Below are 15,870 nucleotides of genomic sequence, written 5' to 3'. Positions count from 1 at the left end.
CCCTAAAATGGGAAAACCCCAAACACAGACACTATTACAATAGTAAGCAGTGCTTGTCCTTGTCTTGGTTGAATATGATTGTTCTGTAGTTTATTAATCCTGGGATAACTCTGACCTAGGTGCATGAATTATGAATTAATCTTTACTCCTTGAGCATCTGATTTGTGGTACTTGTGTGCCATGGAAACGGTGACAGCAAACACAGAAGCCAAATTCCCCATGTTCCTTATCTTTGCAGTGCCCTTGCAGGGACTTTTCCGACTGGAGGAGCACAGCTTACTCCTTTCATACTAAGAAAATATTTGAGCATATTATTTCAAAAGTCAGCCTGAAGTGTCCTTTTTTGTTGGATTTCTGTTGAAAACACGTGGATCGTGTTTCATGCTCTCTGTTTAGATAGGTGCTTGTCATTCTAACAATGAGCAAAGGCGGCTCAGTGTGTGAATGCCTGAATGGCACGGGGCCACAGAGAGGGAAAGGATGTTATGGGGAAATGTGGAAATGCATGAGCAAGACAAGGGCTTCATTGCATAGATTACCTGTGGTGGTTTTAGTACCTGCATCTTGGAGAATCTCTCAGGTGGCACTAATTTGCAGCACAGTAAGTACAGAAAATAGCAAGTAATAAGAAATGCATTGAAATAGGTGAGCATTCAGGGGATAGCAAAACTGTATTCTGTAACAACGTTGTAAGAAAGGGCCTTGTTTTTCCTCAGAACATAAATGCTGGCAGCCACAGGAAAGCTGGAAAACCTCTGGAGAAGAATTTATCCATATCTGTGGATTATGGTTAAGGTGGCAGATTGTCAGCATCTGATTGCCATGTGCTGCAGTTTGCTTTAGCATTTGATTATGTGGGGAGTGGAATATAAGACTTCACAATTGCCACTGATTATAGTGGTCACTGATGACGCTTAGCTGCTAGAATCTTGTCCTTCCAAGCTTCAGTTCTTCACAGATAAAGATTCATGTCAATTCAATCTTTGCTGAATCTTCCATGTTTTGTTTTAATTTTATTATTTAGAGCCTCTGCTTGACTCACTGCTATGCCACTAGAAAATTCTAAACTTCAAATTGATCTGGTCTCAGTAAAAGCTGTATCTTATGTGATCCTGTTATATGAGATTATGTAGTCTGTTAGGAGAGGAGGAATTGATTTACATTCAGATTCAATTTTTTGGTCTACTTGTAATTAGATTGATGTGCCTACTCACCATCTTGTCTGTACTGCAGTTCTAATTTTCCCTTATAAAACTGGTAGGTAGAGACAGCTGCAAATGCATTGAATTGATTCCTTATTACTATAATGTTGGGTAATTTGAGAATTCAAGCTACTGTTGAAAACTAATGTCCAGAGGAATTATCTGGGTTTCCATAATCAAACCATATATTTCTATATATTATATTCACATATGTCAAGAAAAGATACTAATGAAGTTTCCTGTGGATGGTGTGTTTTTTGGGATTTTTCTGGTGTCTTGTGGAGGCTGCTTCAAGTGAAATCATGTATTCTCATGCTGTAACACTTTTCTGTAATCTCCTCCCTTAGAACTTTCTAACGGCACCTATTAATTTTCTCCATAGATTTCAAATGCTATTGATGCTGAATAATGTATTTAATTAGCCCCAAACTTTCTGTGTAATCATTCCAATCTGTGCTTCTCTCTCAGCTTTTGCCTCTAAGGCTGACAAATGGCAGGAGGGGGAAAGGGCACTTTCCTGTCAGTGGCAGTGGAGCCTTTGCTCCTTGGGTTGTCAGAGCAGCTGTTTCTTCTGAAAGAGCTGTGAGAGAACAATGAAAATACTACTTTGCTTCATTTAAGAAGTCAAAACAAATATTAGCTGCAGCAAAAAGCTTCCTTATCTTATGAAACAGGACATTTTTATGGTTCCTGTAGTGTTTTCCATCTTTTCATTGTAATAATATCAGCTTATTTGTGAAATCCTGGATTGTATCGGTCAGAGCTAAGTTCACCTTTCTGCGTCTGTTCTTGCAGGGTCAAGAGGACAGATAAATTAGCTCAAAATTATACAAGTGTTTTTTTTGCAGTTTAGAGTAAATGTTAACTGAATCCTCTACACATTTTTATGGGCATTGTATTGGTTATACACCAGTTCTGAGGTTGGGCACATGGATTCAAATTGCAGCTGTATTGGTCTGGGAAAGGACAGAGTAAACTGTACAGCTTAATTTTATTTATTTTTTTTTTTTTACTCATTCTTGTCTTTTCTGTACTTCTGAGAATAAAATTAAGGAAGGTCTTTATATTTTTAAGCCAGCCCATAGAGGTAACATATGGTCAAATGCCAGCTGAACCATTTGTTTGCTAGGCAGCTCCTCTAAATCACAGAAAAAAATCAAGTCAGTTAAGCAGAAGACTGAGAAGCATTCTCAATTAGGATAACATGTTTTTTGGAAGCTGGGAACTTAGATGCACTATTATGGATAAAGCAGGAAGATAGACCAGCCTTGTCAGTCAATAGTGAAATACATCACCATTTGTGTATTTAACATTAGCTTAACATGGGAATTTTTTCTTTTAAGGACTCCTTTAAAAATAAGACAGAATCATACGCTCGAAGGTTATAAATGGAAATTGTTTCAAGCAGGAGAGGCTGTGCTGTGATTACTGGGGACATTCACCTGTGGAGTTTACCTACTTGAAACCCATCCCTGGTGTCTGCAGGATGGAGTTAAGAAAAAGAGTAAAAAGGTCTAGGAAAATGGTTTCCAGAGATTTTAGAAAACAGGAAAGTAATGGGAAAATATCCCTATGATGTTTTTGCCTGTTGCTGAGCATGGCAAAATTGAGGAGGCTATTATTATCCCTTTGTGGGAGCTGAAGGGAAGAAGCTGTCATTCTTTACTGCCAACCACCCTGTTTGAATTCTTTCAGAAAAAGATTGTGGAAATGCAACCGCTTGCATAAATTTTCAGCTCCAAATAAGGTCCCCACCCCTCTTTTAGCTGTGTAGGAGGGCACAGCCAAACAGATTTGAATGAGTTCGGACTGGACATGGGGAAAAGGCTCCTCGCTGTCAGGGCTGTCAGTCCCTGGCTGGACAGGGAGAATGCTGCGGCAGCTCCAGAGCTTCTGAAGAAGCCAGGGGAGCTTGCCCAGGGAGGTTTGCTTACTTGGGAAAGTTTTTGACGGTTCTGAACGTTGCTCTGTTAAATGTGTGCTGTTAAAATAATTTGGTGATGAAATACGGGTACACACTGGATTGACAATAAATTGCTAAACCAAACCATTTCTACCTGTAACTCTGTGTAAACACCAGACAAACCTCTAGGATGCGGAAACATAATTTAACAGAGTATTTCAGAACAGATATGACCTTATGCGCACAAGTTAATGCATGTGAAAAAGCAGAATCGCTAATATCTATGCCTTTTTGAAAACACTCAGCAATGCAAAGGAAGCTTTCAAAATCTCTCCAGTGAATTTTACTGAATTTTAATATAGGTTGTATATTAGAAATGCATGTAAGTTTCCAAGATATCAAAGTTAGAGGTATTTCTGGGGTCACAGAGTCACCATTAGCAGCTGCTCTCTGTTAATTAGAAGCAAAAACAAATGATCACAACTACTTCAGTAGGATTTTTATACATGACTGCTCACTGAATAAAAAAAAAAATGGAGATTTTCTTTTATCCCAGAAAAAGGGAAATGGTAATGTATACTGTGAAATAATGATGTCATTATGAGCTAGTTGCATATTTAAAATATAACATCTGATTAGTGACTCTTAATTACCTGGCTATATTCTTTAATAACAAACAACATTAATTTTTCCTTTCAAACATCAGGTTACTAAAACTGTAGAATGACAAACCTGCTGTAGGAACAAGGACAGCTACTTGAATTGGCCCATTATCAGCAAGTCAGTTGTATTTATGCCCTTGTAAAATTTCTAGGTGTTCTTGCACTGTGGAGGAAATGATAAATATTTGGCCACTGTTTGGGAGAGGAATGAGCTTGAACCATTATCTAACTCTTGAATTAGTGTTGATATATGTAAAACTACTTCAGGTAAGATAAGCAGTGACATTTATGGTTGGACTCAATGATCTTAAAGGTCTTTTACTGACCTAAATGATTCTGTGATTGTAAATTTTTTGGGAAGCTGTCTAAATGAATAATTAGTGCTCCACATTCTAGTGTAATAATTGAGTAGTTAATTGAAGAGCAAATACAATGAGGCTCTGGTCCTCCTTTTCTCCTTCCCTCTCTACTCTTGTGCCTTTTGTTCAATATGTGAAATTTCTGTTCCTTGCAACATAAATTTTAATATGCTTGTTCTCCAGCAGCTTTCGTCATCATCCTTCTGCAGCTCTTCTATCTTCTTCTTCTCTTGTGCTTCTAGGCTCTATGATTAATCTTCCAGCCTTGTCTTCAGTCCTCTGCAGCTGACTGAAGCTGCACTTGCTGAGGACTTCATTAAGGCTTTTATGGTTATACTGCAGAATAAATGAATCTCAGTTTCTCTACTGCTTATGAGACTCTTGCTCTAACCCTAAGACTTCTAGCTTCAGTTGCCATAAAAATCCCATCCTACTTCCATGGAAGGGCTTGAGTTTGTGCATTTGTTACAACAAGGAGGAGTGTTGATCCTTCTTTTAGAAAATATGTAAATTATTAGGGGATCCAGAATTATTTTTAGTCATGTGTATCATGTAATCTCATTCTTCTGGGTCCTCTGTTAAGTGAAAAAGAAAACTGCAGTTGAAGATTGTGTAGTGGATTGAAATATTGCCATTTTATTTTGGAAGTGGACCTAATATATAAAAGTGTAATTTTCCTTGTCAACTAGTATTGTTGAATATTTTGCCATCAGTGGGCTGCAGTTCATAAGAGCATTTGCATGTTACTTCTTAAAATAAAGTAGTAAATGCATAACTGCTTATGTGCCATCAGTGGGTGTTTTTCCAGAAAGCATCATATTTTTGCCTGAGTATCACACAAGAATTGGAAGGTCTGTATTATTTTGTAATGATTTAAACCTTTTTTCAGAATATCACTAATCAGTAAAAAAATATTCTTTGCCTGCAGGGTGGAGTTCATTTCTTTTGTTCCTGAGAGCTGAATAGGAGAAAGGGACATTTCAGCTTTTCTTGATAAAGGTAAGACAGCATCTGCTGATAAGGATAAGACACTGTTCATTATTATGAGCTCATAGAGAGTTTGTCGATGGAGGGTTTGTTTATTTTGGGCTATTTTTCTCAACTTTTGTGCTTTGTAGTAAGTGCAATGTGTGATAATGTAACTGGTATTGGGAATGGAATGTGGAACTCTACCAAAGGTATCAGCAAAGGCTCTGAAGATAAACAGGTACCTGTAGATCAGCATGACAAAGTGGAGAGCAATTTGTTCTGCTGCTGGTACTTGTGATATTTTCCATGTGGCACTGAACTGGCCTGCCTAATTTCACTCCATCTTGCTTTCACAAACTCAGCAAGGGGTCTTAAAACCAGTAGAGTTTTCTCCACGCCACCTGTCAAAGGAATGTATAGGCTTGCCTGCTGCTACCTTCACTGCTCTGTACTGTTGTGAGAGAGTGCAGAGGTTGATGTGAGGAGAGAAGGACCTTGAGGTCTATTTTAATTGAGATAACACCTTCAAAATTAAGCAGCAAATAATTATCGTACCTGTCAGAAATACAAGACAGAGAAGGGGATAAAACTCTGGAAGTCTTCTTAGGGACATGCCTAAGGGACAAGCAAATCCTCAATGATTCATTCTTCATGTTGTGCTAAAAGGTCTGACTTTTTAGAGATTTGTGTGTTGAATTAAAGCCTGCAATAAACATTTAGAAGTAGAGCATACGGCTTAGGGTTGAACTCTTAATTACAGTTTTTGATGCAGAAATCTACGTAGGACTTTCTTTCCTTATTTCCATTTAGCAAATTTTGGAAAGTGGGGGTGGGTCTGATGTGACAACTGCTAGTTCTGATGTTGGTCTGGTTTAGCAGTGGCCATCTGTGCAACCTTCATGCAATGCAGGTAGAGAGCAGAGGTGTGGCTCAATTTCTGTTCCAAGGGGCTGGAATTCATACATGGTCATTTCTAATTTGTGCTGTGACAGAGGCTGCAGGCTCTCACTGAAGGTGGTAATCTGCTTTAACCAAGCCAATTACTGCCTAATCAGTGACTGCATCTGCAGATCCACTTTTGACTTGTTCAGCAATGAATTTACCAGGATGGTAGAGTGAAGACTCCAGTTGTATGTTGATGTTCAGGCTATCAGGAACAGCACAGCATAAGTCTACTTCTTGAAAGTTGAATAGTTTGGAAAAAAGACAACTTATGTTCTGTGATTTTCAAATTTACTCAGCATGTATAATTTCACAGGTTAAACTGTTGTTGGAAGAATTCTCAATCAATCATAAAGGGAGAAAAAAATTTCCTGCTGAAGTGATATTTTATTGAAGGACTTGTAGACTCCCAGTGAAGGAATATGTTAAACAGCTGAAGATGCAGGGTGAAAAATTGCTATGTTAACATACATGAAAATATATTAATAATAATTTACTGATAAATTAATGTGGCCTGAGTTTAATCTCATTCTGGGAAAACCCATGTTCAAGGAAATGAAAATTTAGTGTGTTAGGGTCTAATTGAATATGATTTCTTTTTTCTTTCTTTTTTTCCCCCTTCTTTCCTACACTGGGGAACTCCTGTAAAGTAATAAATAAATGCAAAAAAGAACATGAACTTAAATATTTATTAGTACCTACAGTGTTAACTTGCTAGTTACAGTCATATACTTTTCTTCCCATCCTGATGATAATCAGTTGCCTGGGTAAAGCACAGTTCTCTGGTGAACAGGGTACTCTTGTATTTTCTGAACCTTGAGCAGAAGTTATGGCTTCTTAGAGGTTGCTCCATGTTTCTTGTACATCCATTAAAAGTGCTCAGATACACAGATATATATATGTGTATATTTATTTATATAGACATATCTTTATATATAGATATACATAGGCTGGATTGAACTTGCTGCTTTCTTTCTCTATTTAGAAAGAAAATCAGTATATCTGGAGTCTCTGTGGTGTGTTCTCCCCGTGGCTGCACAAACAGAGCAGCAGCACTTTGCTTGCTTTTTGTTTCTTTGTGGGAGTGGAAGAGCTTGGAGTTCGCACTTAAATTTACCAGTGTCCAGCAGGATTTAAGGATTGCATTTAATGACAGAAATTCCCAAACATAATCAGTGGCAGATTCAGTTTCTGGCTATGTGAAGTGCTGATTGTGTGTAGCTATGGGAGGAATCTGAGCTGTACGGGCAGGATCAGCTAACAGTGCCATGGAAAGTTAGTTGTAGTTGTTGTGATGCTTCCCCATATCATAATTACTACTTCAGCTTAAATACTTCTGCAATGGCTGCAGGCTTCATGAAGGGAAAACATGTTAGCTGTTCCCTGCTCCCACCTGAAGTCTGGTCCAGAATGCCCTTGAGTATTAATTTAGCTTTATTTTCGGCATGATACACTTCTGTATTATACACAGATAGTCATGTCTGTAAATTGGGTGTGAGAGTAGGAGAAATGCTTTAAAAGTCTGCTTAAATATGTGCCAGCAGGCTGCCAGCTCAGACTGGGAACACTCAGATGCTTGGGAATGGAAGGCCAGAAGCTGCCCTTCAGCTTTTCCTGTGTCTTCCCTCCCAGTTGTGATGAGCTGTGTAATTTTTTTCACCAGAACATAGTTCAAGCCAACAATCCTCCCCACTTCTTCCTAATTCTTTTCTCCCTGAGCCTTAAATCAAAAACCCCTTGGGAGAGTGGCACTCTCCATACTTGTCTGGTTTATAATTGAACACATGCATGTTCTGGTCAGTCTTCTCCCTGAAGAGAGAGCTGTGTCAGAAAGTAAATGCTGTCCTCAGAAATAATATTTGCCTCAAAGGAGCTTGACCTGCTTTGTGATGTCTTTGGAAACAAAGTGCAGGAATAAGCATAATATTGTAAATGAAGCAGGGAAAATAGCATTGCTGTTTTCCTAAAATAAGAACAGAGCTTTAATACTCCTGAAATGTTTGGTTTGCTGGGGGAGCTTAACTTTCCAGGAAGTTGGATGTTGTCTTGACTTGTTTATTTTGGATATTTCCACTAATTGATTGTAACCTAATTATCCACATCCTAAGGCAGGCCTCTGAAACAGCCAGTAACTACAGTTGCAAAGATTTATTGTTATTCTTCCACTGAAGGAGGAGAATTGAGAGGTATTTATGTTTTCAGTGGTGTATAAAGCTGCAAGTGGAGTCACAGAGACTATGAAGTGTGTGATGTTTTGTGTCTGGGAACTATCTTTCAGGAACTGTTCTCATGATTCAGTTTATAGGTTTATGTTATAATTTTGAACAAATATCAACAGGGCAAGGCTGATTTGTGTAGAAATTTATGCAAGGGGACATTTTGTTATCTTTCCTGTTCAATATTCTAAGAAAACAGTCTATTCTAGATTACTGGTAGGCCATTTTCAGCTCAGGAAGGTGACTAAAACCTTAATGCTGGGGAATGCATCTCTTTCTCACATAGTGGCTCATTTTCTTTTGTTTCTAAAAGGTGATCAGTCTAAAAGAGGGAGTTTGGGGGTGGAGTGCATGTTGCTGAACAGAGTGGAGCAAGTTACTCATTCTTCAGAATAGCCAGAAGGTAAACTCAAGTGCACTTGAAAACCATGCTGGTAAAATACCCCATGTGCAGTTCAGGCTGTTAAATACAATGTTTACTATTGACTTTTTTATTGGGTTAGAGAAAGAATCGCCCCCTGAGAACGCACTGGGAAAAATGTGCCGTGCAGGATGTTAAAAAGTGGCAGTGTAGAGTGTAGTGCTTTGCACCCTGCCACAGCCACCTAAATGTGTGTGGGAATATGCACATATATGGATTTATTCAATAGACACATATATAAATATTCTGTAAATAAATATACACATATTCATATATAGACATATATTGTGGAAGGCAGGAAGATGTGCAGGAAGCTTTTTTTTTTTCAATAGAAGAGGAAAAGGGAGTGAAGGGGTTGATGGTATGATTTACCAGCTAGACTGAAGTTTGGATCAGACTGGGAGTCAGATTCTATTGAGATATATATTTATAATGCAGAGGGAGAAGAGGTAGAAAAAAAACTACTCAAAAGTCTCCAACTTACAGTGCTTGAGAAATGGGAAAGAAGTCTGACACCACAGACTCTTCATGGATAACCTGCTGGTTAAAGTATTAGTTATGATGTGATTAAAAAAAGACTTATTCAGGTATTTATGAAAAGATGAAAATAAGGTTAAACAGTGGTGGCAAGGCCAGAGTAACATAAACTTTGCAGCCTCAAGGGATAAAAAGCAGGATGTAAACACAGAAACTAAACCCACCTTATCTTGGTACAGAAAGTACAATTTGCGTCTCCCTTGGCCTTGGATAAAAAGGCAAACTGTGAGATGCCAAACAAGTTCTATCCACTGATAGTGAAAACAAACTTGTGGTATGAAATGAGATGAAAAATTTTCGTCACAAATGTACATCTTGTGGATTCATGGAGCTGTAAATCCACTGTTGAAAATGTGTTGTGTGGCGAGTCCAGAGTAAAAGAGGAGGAAGCTGAATAAGATTTTAATTTTTCCAGAGTTGCCAGTAGCTGACTGAGACTATTTTAACTGAATCCTGGCATATTAGTATGAAAATACTGACTACATCAACCAGTGTTGTCTAGTAGAATAGCAGAAAGCACTTTGGAAATAAGTTGGTCATTGCAGTTCCCTGGAAGCTATTACCTGCTGCTGTGACTGCCTAATGTACAAAAGTGTAATGTGTTGTCCCAGGACAGTGCAACAGAGGCATTGTGATAATGTGATAATTTCTTTTCCTGGGAAAAACATAATTTAGATCACTGAAATCAGTGGGACAGAGTGAAACAGCAAAAACAGATCAGGTGTTGCTCCCCTGAATAGTTTTAATTGGACCTTAAATATGTTCCTAGGTAATGTGGTTGGAGCTGTAGCACATCTGTCCATTGTGTTTGGGACACTGAGATATTGAGCAACCAAAGCTCTTCTATGTGTCATGGATGAACAACATATTGCGAACTACTGAAACCACACATGGAGATAGTACATTTTGAAAATCACAGCTCTGTGCCTGGAGTTGAATTACTTGTGTTATGTACTGCACAACCTGTTGGCATGCTGAATTAATGTCTCTGGAGACCTACAAAAGGAATACTTACTTGGAGAATTAGAAGTCAAAACTAAAGGACTAAGCCTGCTGTAGAGATCAGACTGCTGCACTGAGAAAATCAAAGTCCATGTGTGTGATTTAAACCATGTTTGACATGCCAGGCTTTGGTTTCACCAGGAGACTCACTATGCTATTTGGCTATGTTTTTAAAACCCACAAGTGTAAATTAGAACGAGCTAATTTTATAATTATTCCCAAGAGAGACACAAGTAATTTAGTCTCAAACATGTTTATTTTATAAAGACACAATCATTCAAAAAAGAAGTGCTGAGAAACCACAAGTGGTTTGAGCAATAGAGGCTTAGAGCTTTGGCAAACATGCACATGTTTAAAATGTGGTAGCATTTGTTTAAAAGCCATCGAGTGTTCTGTCTCTTTCTTTGCAGCTTTATGACTGTCCTTAAAGAGTAATACCAAAGAACTGGGGGGTGGAAGAGTTGTTTTGTTTATGGTGGTATTAGTCATTAATTTAGTTTAAATTCCAGGAAAAACCTCAGTTGTTCAGCCTTGAGAAATGAAGAACACAATCATGCTTGTTTCATATGCTGCTAGAGGAAGAACTGATCCTGACACTGAATTGAGAATGGGATTTAAAACAATTTTTTTTAATCCTAAAACTCAATGGATTGTTCATTCTGAAGAGACAGGGATACCCCTTCAGTAGCTTGAAGAAGGAACTGCTCACAGGGTACAAATATGCCATGGAGAAGGGACACCCTATACAAATATGTTAAAATCCAGGTTGTAACATGAACTTGTATACAAGTCCTTAAAAAGGAGGCTAGAAATGGTGACGTTCTGAGCAGTTAATGAGCAAGTTCACAAATGTCATGACTCTCACCAGGTGTCTGGAATTTATTTTTGGTACAACCCAGAAGGAAAAAGATATTTGACAATGAAAGAAGTGCCCCACAGTCTTTGGGCCTTACAAAATGCATGATATGATGTTATAATTTCTGTAAAATAGTGTGAATAATAACAATGCAATTTAGGGCTGGAAAACTGCTCTCAGGAACCCTGGACTTCCTGAGAGCAGAAAGCTTTATTGCACTAAACTCCCAAAGACTACTTAGTCCTTTTGCTTCTTTGACTAGAAAGATGAAACAAACCCCTTTAGAATGGCTGTAATGTGCTATCAAAGGTGAGCTGTAGCCTGCTTTGCTTCTTTAAGGTGTTGTTTAAATAAATCTATATTTGCTTCTTTTTCAGCAGTACTTTGTATTCAGTTTTTGACACAAGAATCAACCTGGGGGTGGTGGGGAGATACTTATTTTATATAGAGCAGATTTAAAGCTTTTTCTGAACTTTTCTGTAAAATTCTCATATATAGCAGGGTAGCAGCTGGACTTTTTACATTTCCCATCCTAAATTGTTAGGACCACAAAACTAATCCTTCATCAGGCAATGTATCATGCTTTAGGTTCAGATTGTCCTGCTTCTGCAAGAAGTTGTTCAGCTGCATCTGAAGCATAATGCTGCTGGAGTTAACACATAAGTCTCTATTTCTGGATTTTCAAAAAGTCTTCAAAATTCAAGCACCAATTTTTCAATAGAGGCAGTAGGATTTAGGACTATAACTTCTCATTAGCTTTTAAAATTTCAAGCCCTGTGCAAAGTAGGATGGTATGGTTGGGAAGTCAAAGGAATCTGAATTACAAAAAGATTGTAGTAAATGGTTCTTTTAGATCTTTTTGGCAATTTCCATAAAACTTCTAATATAAATGAGATGTGAGTATTTTGTTAAGGAATAAGTACCTAGAATATTTATTTTAGTTTTTCAGTCTGGAGAAGTCACAGAGATATAAGGAGTTTTTAGGCTTTATGGAATATCTTAAAATGCAGTTGGAGCTTTTCATTGAATTCTAGTTAACTTTTTAACATCATGTGGTTATTGATTTTGTTAAATATACCAGACTCATAACTTCAGTGAAAAATCAGATTTTTAAGTTGAGTGAAGAAATATTGCCCTGAGATGTTAGTGGCTTGAGGAAAGGAATTATTATGAGTAGTTTTGTCAGATTTCTGCATGAACTCACTTTGTGCATGCCTTCTGCAGTGTTTTAGTACTGGTAATCAGTTTTCCAGCACAGTCTAAAACTGTAATTCCAAGCCCTTCTCTGTGGTCAACATACAAGGCATTGCTCTCACTGCTTTCTGCTCTAATAGGTATGCTTTCATATTGGCATTTCCCATCAGAAAATGTGTTTTTTCAATTACTGAGTGCAGGTTTCAGGATTTGCCTCCAAAGCTGGAAACCTTTGTGCAGCAAGGGGTTACCTGTGGTCTGTCCCCATTTATGTCCAGCCAGGGCCAGCAGAAAAGGCACCAGCTGATGGCAGTGGGTGGTTGAGCACCTCTGGTTGCGTTCTCCCCTAATGTTACTGCACAGTTTTTCTTTCTGTTTTCATAGCTGTATGCTAGAAATGTGTTTTTGGCGTTTTCATCATTAAAAAGTTTTGCCTTTCAGTTTTTACAGCAATACGTAGGACACGCTGCTCTTCTGTGAAGTTTTTAGTGTACTGTTTTGTAATTAACGTAATGTGTTAATGCACTGTTTTGACACTTCCATCTGACAAAGATATTTCTTGATACTCAAACATCAAAATCCTCAAATGGCTTTGATTGACCAATCTTCAAATTGGTATTTGATTTCAAGTAGTTATGAAAGTTGAGTAAATATTTGCTTCCTGTAATTTTTAATTACAGGAATTTTCAATAATCTAATATTTTATTTACATATTTAATTGTCTGTATGTTATTTGCAGTGTGTGTTTTCCTACTTAATTTCAATTTCCTTTTTTTATGCCTCTAAGACATGTTGCACATTTTGAGGTTGTATGTTGGGCTTTTCTTTTGGGAATATCGAGAAACAGGAATGAATGTTCAATATGGTCTTTGTATCCCTTTGTTATGAAAAGCAGATGGAATGGGTGATTCCTACTATTTTTTAACTTTAATGGCTTTCAGCTGCATTGAGCTAGTTATGTTTGTTATAAATATCATTCACCAGAAGAAAGAAGCTAAGCAATTAATATTGCAAAGCTGCAACAACAGAAAGTGTCACTTTGAGAAAGTAAGTTGAAAGAAGCCGATTTCACTCTCAAGGTTTCCACAGCAATGTTATTTTTGATTTTAAAGTATACATATCTAAAACACCAACAAACACATGAAACCTTTGAGTACTGTTATTCCACATACATCTCTGGCATTTATACCCATGTGAAGAATTGATCTGAACCCTAGTGCTACACAAGAAAAGAAAGGACCTTACCAAATGTGGTACTGTGTGGAAAGAGCCTCAGGGCAGCAAGTAGACATTCCTTTTTTTTGTTTCATATAGATGTGAATTGTGAGACTTCTACTTTCCTTTTTTGCACCGTTCTATGCCTTTAAAACGTTTTCACATATGTAAATATTGTAATTGACGCTTTGCATATGAAGACCACCTAGAGAACTCCTTTTATAAGGATTGCAGTATTGACTTGAAAAAAAGAAATTTTTTGATACCTGAAAGTAAAATAAGTAAATAAAAACATCAGGTAGACCTTTGACATTTTCTAGCTCTAGGCATATAAATATATATATATATATATATATATATATATATGCACACTCACACTCATTTGAAAGAGTGCAAAAAAACCTAAACAAAAAGCAGTGGGAGATACGAAGATTTAGGAAATTTTTTGCATAACTCCACAAATTATGAAATTACATTTTGGTTTTAAATGAAGTTTAAAAAATCCTCTGACATCCAGAAAGTTTAAATTAAAGGCAGGTTTTTTTTCCTAGTTGCATTGAAATATATTTATATATTCTAAAGTTCAGCAGTGCATACCAAATTCTCAGTAAAGGTCCTCCATCTGAATGTACACTCTAAGAACTTTATACCCAGTTTTCCTCCATTAGTGTACGTGTAGTTAAAAGCTGCAATTAAAATGTCATCTGAGATAGGTGAGCAATGAATTTGTTTGAGACTGATCTGAGTCCAAAACATTAAAAAAAAGGATCCTTCAGTACTTCAAACATGATGCCTGCTTCTCTGTGGCTGCCAAAATTACCCTTGAAGACCTCATTTAAAATACAGAGATTTACAGCACTTATGTGCATAGTCAACGAAGGGAAATGAAAATGTAATTGCAAGCAGTCATCACAAGCTCAGTCTTTCAGTTAGGTTCAGTTAAAAAAACCAGTTTATTATGAAGTGACATGGTAAAGTTGGCAGGATTTTGTCAGTCTAAGCTAGTTGAATCAGCTGCAGGTAAGAGATAAAAGGTCCAGTCCATACCCCAGTGAAGCAAATTGAGAGCTTCCCAACAGATCTAAGACTTTAAAATTTGCCAAAATATTTTCATTGTGTGTGGTAAAGTTTTATTTTTTTTTTAATTTCAGTAGTGATTAGAAACATTGTTCATTTACATATATTTAAATAAGAAAAAATATGCTGTGGAGGTCACTGTGTTGATCTCAAATATTGGTGCCTGAGCCCTGGGTGTTCTGGAGAGTCCAAAGTGCCTGTTACCTTGTGAGGCTGTGCTCATCAATACTTGTCACTGCATCCGTGCCCTGCAGCCCTGTGCATTTGAACCAGGTCAGATGTGAGAACTTGCTCATGTATTTGTCAGCCTGGCAGAGCACACAATGATGTATTTATAGCTGCCTTCTACCAGCTGCAGGAAGAAGGATGATACCTGATCTGGCATAAAATCTACCGAGATAAAATTACTTTGAAAAAAGAAAAGGAATTAAAAGTTATTTACATCAGCAGAATGGTTTGATACCTGTTAATGGTTTGCCTTTTTTTTTTTTTTTTTTGCCATGAGCTTTCACTGCTTTCTGAGCTACTGAGTGTCCACAATCTGCACTTACCATCCCATTGAACCACATATTGCAATTATTAATACTGCATATTAATAATTAATTGTTATTAAATATTTGAACTATACTGGAGTAAACTGGGCTATTTTATGGAAGCTAGTATTTGCCAGGGTATAATTTGTGGAGATTTTTTTTCCCCCTTCTGCTGAGGGAGAATTTTCCATGACAGGATGTTTTCTCCTCTCCCGTCCCCCAGTCTGCCCTCCTACACAAAATTGTGGTTTTCCATGCCATGACGTAAACATTTTTCATAAACAGGATTCACACTATTAAGATAAAATTATGCAAGAGGAACTTATTCAGGCATGATACTTCTCCTCTTTATCAGCACCACTGGTGCTATGGTGAACCTGGCTCAGGAATATGAGCAAGGGAAATGACAGAAATGCCATAAAACTTGCTGTGGGACAGGGAGTCATGGCCTTGTTGGAGTAAATGCTTGTGGAACTGCACCATCAGAGCAGATGATAGTGTTTCATGTGGGGAAATCTTATCAATAAAGGGTCAAGACATGTGCCCTTTGAGGTATTTGTTAATATTTCCAAAGTTTGGTCAACATCTGGGCTTTTGGTAGACACAGAATTGTTGAAAGTTTGTTAAAGAGGAATGCAGGGTAATAAAAATGCACAGTTCAGTCCTAGGAAATGGGACGATCACCTGGGAAATGTGTTGGAAAAGTTAATTTAGGGGAGGAAAAAAAAATGTGAGAGGAGGTTGTTTCAGTTGCAAGTGCATGTGCACACATGCTGCTCTTC

The 15,870-nt window shown here is 37.5% G+C and overlaps 1 protein-coding gene across 1 annotated transcript in view; it reads left to right on the top strand.

Annotated features, from left to right (window-relative positions):
• The window catches only part of BMPR1B (bone morphogenetic protein receptor type 1B), a 251,679-nt gene that overhangs the window by 51,193 nt on the left and 184,616 nt on the right, over positions 1-15,870 (top strand). The window contains exon 2 of the mRNA XM_064711043.1: positions 5,055-5,125. The gene's annotated coding sequence lies outside the window, so the exon portion shown is untranslated. The remainder of the gene's footprint in view (positions 1-5,054; positions 5,126-15,870) is intronic.

The sequence above is a fragment of the Zonotrichia leucophrys genome, chromosome 4 (assembly GCF_028769735.1).
Source record: "Zonotrichia leucophrys gambelii isolate GWCS_2022_RI chromosome 4, RI_Zleu_2.0, whole genome shotgun sequence".
Classification (NCBI taxonomy): Eukaryota; Metazoa; Chordata; class Aves; order Passeriformes; family Passerellidae; genus Zonotrichia; species Zonotrichia leucophrys.
Note: the sequence above shows the minus strand (reverse complement) of the source record. Positions and strands in the feature narration are given on the sequence as shown.